This window comes from Moschus berezovskii, chromosome 13, assembly GCF_049115385.1.
Source record: "Moschus berezovskii isolate FMDL1 chromosome 13, NW_MosBer_1.0, whole genome shotgun sequence".
In the NCBI taxonomy this organism is placed as follows: domain Eukaryota; kingdom Metazoa; phylum Chordata; class Mammalia; order Artiodactyla; family Moschidae; genus Moschus; species Moschus berezovskii.
In genome coordinates, this window is record NC_142472.1 from 730,230 (window position 1) to 736,229 (window position 6,000).

The window sequence follows — 6,000 nt, forward strand, 5'->3', positions numbered from 1 at the left end:
CCTGCCCAGGCAGCTGTCTCCATGGGCTCCTGCTCACACAGCGCGGCCCCCGGTCGAGACGACAGTGCAGGAGGCAAGGCTGCGGCTCCTACACTGCAGACGTGTCACCGCAGCTTCTAACACACCTCGAAAGAAGAGACCCTAAAGACAGAGGGCAGAATCTCCGCCTCCCACGAGAAGCACTTAGAAGGAAGACTGCAAGCTTCAGAGCAGTTTGAGGTGTGCAGGAGAGAGGGCAGCGGCAGAGCATCGCCACTGTCCCCGCTGGCGTGGCACCCGCGCTGTGGCGGAGGGACCAGTAACATCGCTGTGTCACTGTAGCTAGACCCTCGGTTTTCGCCGCCGCTCGCTCTCCACAGCTGTTGAGTTTGAACAAGTCCACCATTACAGAATCGTGGCAGACGGTTTAATGGCTGGAGTTCCTGTGGTCCCCAGGCTGCTCTGACGTCACACCCCGCGATGTGGTCCCTCCCGGGGGACACAGCGGGAGGTACAGTGACCTACCCTCACATCCCGCTTGCTCCTGCTCCATCCCCCCCAGTTCCCTGGTCCTACCCCCCAAACCCGTGAGGCCCACAGGGCCTGCTGCAGCCCGAAAGGAAACACAGCCTTAGAAACACACCATCAGGAAGGCATAGCTGCTTTCCTTCCAGGTTCCCAGAGACAAGTTCTGTTCTGAGAAGCTCCCTGGGGGGTGTCATCAGCCCTGGTCACCCAAACTGGGGACCGTGCCCACTTGCCCCACAAACCAGCCCTGGGGCCTCCAGTATCCTCGGTGGGGTCAGGAACTTAGCAACTAAAAACAGCAGCAGTAATACCTCATTTCATTGTGCTTTGCAGACACTGCATTTTTTATAAATTGAAGGTTTGTGGCAACCCTGGGGAGTCAGAGGATAGTTGCCGTTTTTTAGCAATAAAGTATTTTTAAAGTATACTTTTTTTCATTCAGACATAACGCCGTTACACACCTAACAGACTGCAGTAGAGCATACACAGCTTTCACAGATACTGGGAAACCAAAACGTTCACGTGACACACCTCCTGAGCTATCCGCTTCACTGTGGTTGGTCTGGAGCTGAACCCACAATATCTCTGAGGTCGACGTGTATGCAAAATAGGCCTAAATAAGACGACATGAGCCAAGCTACATTCACACGGACACTGGCCCCTCCCGGAAGGTGTCCGGCTTGTCACGGGTCACTTTCTCCTACTTTCCCTGAACAACCCAGAAGCTGACGGAGAAACTCACAGAGCGCTGAGCTCACCCAGGAGCCGCCCCGAGTGGAAGGGTGCCCTGCATGCAAACTCTCCTGCGCGTGAGCTCGCCCGCGTGTGGACTGGCCCGCGCGTGAACTCGCTCGCCCGCGTGTAGGCTCACTTGCCCGTGTGTGGACTCGCCCGTGCGTCAGCTCGCCCGCGCGGATCGGGTCGGTGTACAAGCCGTGTCTCCAGGCCTCTGGGGCCCTCAGCCCCCTGGAGAAGGAGGCCCGACTCCCTGCTCGTCCAAACTGCGCGCTCGGCCGTCCGGCCCACTGGCCCGCTGCAGCCTTCAGTTTCAGCCCTGCAGGGAGGCGCAGTGGTCCAGCCTCGGCGGCTCAGCTGCGCCACCTGCGGGCCAGAGGGCGGCTGCAGAGGAGCTGGGGTCACGTGACCCAGCCGGCTGCACCCTGTGGACCCGTCCCTCCTGAATCCTCCGGACACTCTTGTTGATAAAACTCGGGTCCATGTGTCTGAGCCCAGAGACACTGCACGTTACACAGTGAGTGGGGGTGGGGAGCGACTGCCCACAGGACAGTCAGGAGATGTTCCGGTTGTCACCACGCAGCTGCCGCTGGGTCCAAAGGGCAGAGGCCAGGGTGCTGCCCACACCCCAGCAGCCGCTGGATGGCCCGCTGTGGGGAGGACCTGGCCCCAACTCGCGGCTGCCTAGGCTGGGAAACTCCGGGGACCCGCGGGTCTGTTCCTGCTCCTCCCACCTGGGTCCCGGGTGCAGCCCTCCAGTGACAACGTCATGACAGTCCTCAGAGTGTAAAAAAAACTCTTTCTGCCGTTCAGCGAAGTCCATGGGTGCACTGGGAAATGCAAACTCAAAGGTGACACATTTCTTCCCGTGCACGATGGGCCTGGGGTGGCCTCCCCGGCCCCCGATTGGGGCTCCCGCCTTCAGCTCCCGGGGTGGCCCAGGGATGCCTGCCCCCCTCCAGGAAGGCCCCTCACAACCCACCCCTCCTTCTGCACTGCTCCCCGGAGCAAGCAAGTCCATTTGCGGGACATGTGGCCAGGCTGTTGCATACCCCACACAAAGGTGGACGATTCATACTAAGCAGCGGACACCAGGGTGACAGAGCTGAGGTCAGGAACATGGTCAAGTTTCAAAGGGGCTGCTTTTGTTTAAACAAAGGCCCTTTCCTCCGAGACTGGTTTGGGTTCCGGGATCTGTGGTCACAGCCCCGCGGTCGATATAAAGCTCCTGGATTTACAGAAGCACAGTCACAGCGGTCACCTCCCAGAGATCTTCCAAACAGGCGTCCGGAAGACCCTTCACACTCCTCCCGAAGACAAGGCCTGCCCACCTGCAGCTTCCCCCTGTGTTCTCTCCTCTCGGCTCCTCGAGAGCCTTTTAAACAGGAGCTTGAAAGAATTAACCTCAGAGAAACAGTGACTCGATGTGTAGCCGTTGTCCTGCACACGGCTAAGAGTTAAATATTTACAGCCCGCGTTTTGCAGAAAAACGGCCAAGAAATGACCTCCCAGGGCAGCTGAATCACAAACATTTTCTAGCAAAACATTTCAGATCAGGGGAAACCTTTTTATCAGTTTGAGGAAAATGACAAAACACCCACGAGTTTCCTGCCACCAGGGAATAAATCACATGCTGTCCTGTTGCTTCCTTCTCTTCTCTCCAAAAACCACCTTCTTCCAAATAACCAGCATTAAATCAGAGGCTTTCACCAGAGCTTAACTGCACTACGTGAAGATGACCAGCAGGAAAACCACGAGAGTCCTGGGGCCCGCCTAACAGAGTCTCATGGGCCCAGCGGCTTAGACAACAGGGTCTGTTCTCGAGGAGCCGCCAGCCGGAAATCCGAGATCAAGGAGCCGGCAGGCAGCTTGTCTGAGGCCCCGAGAGGGCTGGCCCAGCTCTCTCCCAGCTCCGGGGAAACGGGGCACGGGGCAGCGGGGAAGCCCTGCTTGCGTCACTTACTGTCTTTGTGACCCCTGTTCACAAACCCTGGGGTCCCTTGGCCCTTGGCTAACAGACGCCCTGCTTCCCAAGTGACTCATGTCGGCGAGTCCTTCACCCTCTCACTGACCATACGTTTGTAGCGCGTGAGTGTCTGCATTCTTATGAGGCCCCCGCCCCTCAAGCGTCTTTTTCATCTGCACCCACTGAGGTTCGCGCCTTGTACTGTGAATTTCCCTGTGTTTGACAAATATACAGCATCCCGAGTCCACCACTACAGCCGTGCAGAGTGGCTCCCCTGCCCCGGGATCCTCTCTGCTCGCTTCCTTTCTGTTCTGAACAGCATCACCACCCAGACAGACCACGGTTTGTTTATCCGTCTCCTGTGGCAGGGTTGCACCAGTCTGGCAGCTCAGAATAAAGCTGCCTTAAGCCCCCGGGTGCGGGTTTTGTGTGGCCATGAGTTTTCGGTGCATTCTGGTGAATACGTAGGCTGTGGGTCGTGTGGTGAGTTTCGTGTTGGAAGAAGCTGCCCAGCGGCTTTGAAGTGGCCGCAGGGTCTTGCATCCCAGCCCACTCACCCTGACGGGCTCCTGCGGCTTGGCATCCCGTGGCAGCGTCCAGTGGAGAGGACGTCAGGAAACTGGGCTCCCAAGGAAAGGCAGGCCCCACAGGAGGAAGCCAGGCAGGCACGGAGGCCGAGTCCCCACCCCGCTGTCCGGGGGGCAGTGGACACCTCCCCCGCGGATCCCGACCTGTGCGTGGCTGAGGTCCTACCTGCTTCCCGGGCTCCTGGGGGTTGAAGAGTTAAGCTGGGCACGAGCTCTGGCTCGGCACCTGCTGTTTCCTGCAGAGACTTTGCTAATGCGCCTAAGAGCAGGCGCGTGGTGACTGACAGGTCCATGTCCCACTTCCCGGCCTCTGGGCAGGCCTGCAGCATGGCTGGCTGGTCTGCGGATCACGTCAGCCAGGAAGGCGAGCGGCCTGAGGTTGCGGCCAGCACAGCCCCCAGCGGCCCCTGAGTCCAGGAGCCAGGTGCCTCCAGGTGCTGGCAGCCCAGAGTCGCTGCTGCAAGGCCGCTTAGACGCCGCCCTGGAGCCGGGAGCGGTCGGAGCGTGGCAGAGAGCGGGGAGCCCCCACACACACTGGCCAGGGGGCCGCTCAGGCCAGCAACCCCCTTCCCGAGGCTGACTCGTGCCCACTCCCGCCGTGCGGAGGGTCACACCACTGCCAGGCTCTTTCCGACACCCATCGGCTCCTGGTTCCAAGAGCAAGTCCATGAGGCCTGCGAGTCCTCGTCCCACACACGCATCAGGAAAGGCAGACCGGACCATCCCACCTGCCTGCTGCAGCGGCTGAGAGAGGCTGAAAACGCACTTGGAGCAGAGTCGCTACGGTTTTTTTGTTAAGAAGGGAAAAAAGCCCCAGATTTACTTGAAAAGGTGAAAACCGTTCCTTTACTTTTGGGTCTGGTAACTGCTGGCCTGGTTGGACGGGAGAACCCTTGTCTCCAAGAGTCCCCAGGGATGCGACTGCGCCCGGAACTGGCCCCGACTGAGCTGACCGACCGCCGCCGCCGAGGGTCGGGGTCCCCACCATGCAAATGACATTCCAGGGGGACCTTCCGTTCACAGCAGAGGCTTCAGACACAGGAGCGGCGGGCGGTGCAAGGCCCGTGGCCTCCACGCGCCCACTGTGTCTCTCCCCTACTGCAATCTCAGGCGACCCAGACACCCCGCGTTTCTCTAAACGCAAGCACAGGACAGTCAGCAGCTCTGCGGCCGCGACGCAGCTCTGCGGTTCAGACGCTGACTCCGTCTCGAAGCCCGCGGGTTGTTGGCGCCGGGTCGGCTGGGTGTCCAGTGGCTCCCCTGGCCTGCGGGTCCTCCTGGGGACCTCTCTTCTCCGCAGAGTCTCCGCGGGTCACGAGGAGCCCCCTGAGGCCTGCAGCACACCCCTCTCGCACCCAGGGCCCGTCCCGCTGCTCCTTGAGGCTGTGCGGACCCTCAGGCCCGTTTGGGCCTGCTTTACTGTGACGGCTCTGCTTCCCCAGTGAGCCCCTCCGCCCCAGCTCCTGCTCCCTGGTGAGTGCCCAGAGGCGAGAGTCCGCTGACTTGTCAGAGCCCGCAAGCCAGCGCCCCCAGCCTGCAGGGGCTCCTCAAAGGCCCAGGCCAGCCCAGCCCGGCCCGCACCAGCACAAGGCTCAGGACGCCCGGCGGACCCCGCCTGCAGACAGACCCCGCCTGCCCCACGGACCCGGCTGCCCAACGGACCCCGCCTGCCCGACAGCTCCGTCTGCAGACAGTGGGCCTGCCCGACAGACCCCACCTGCCCGACAGACCCCGCCTGCCCGACAGCTCCGCCTGCCCGACAGACCCCGCCTGCCTGACAGCTCCGCCTGCCCGACAGACCCCGCCTGCCCGACAGACCCCGCCTGCCCGACAGACCCTGCCTGCCCGACAGCTCCCTCTGCCCGACAGACCCCGCCTGCCCGACAGCTCCGTCTGCACACAGCGGGCCTGGCGACCCTCCATGCAGGCTGCAGGGCCCCGCCGTCCCATCAGCCACGCCCCACGGTCCCGCTCAGCCCGCAACACGCGTGCCCGCGAGTGCCCATGACCGGCCACCCCCACGCACGGCTCACGCAGCTGCTGGTGGGTCAGGGCTCACCCCTGTCTGCACCACACGAGATAGGAGAGGCGGCCCCGTCGGCTGACCTCAGACGCGAGTCCTGGAGACCCAGCTCCCTGCGCACCTCCCGGCCACAGAGACGGGTGAGCCAGTCCTCTGGGCCTGCTGGCCGCACCCCCTTCCCC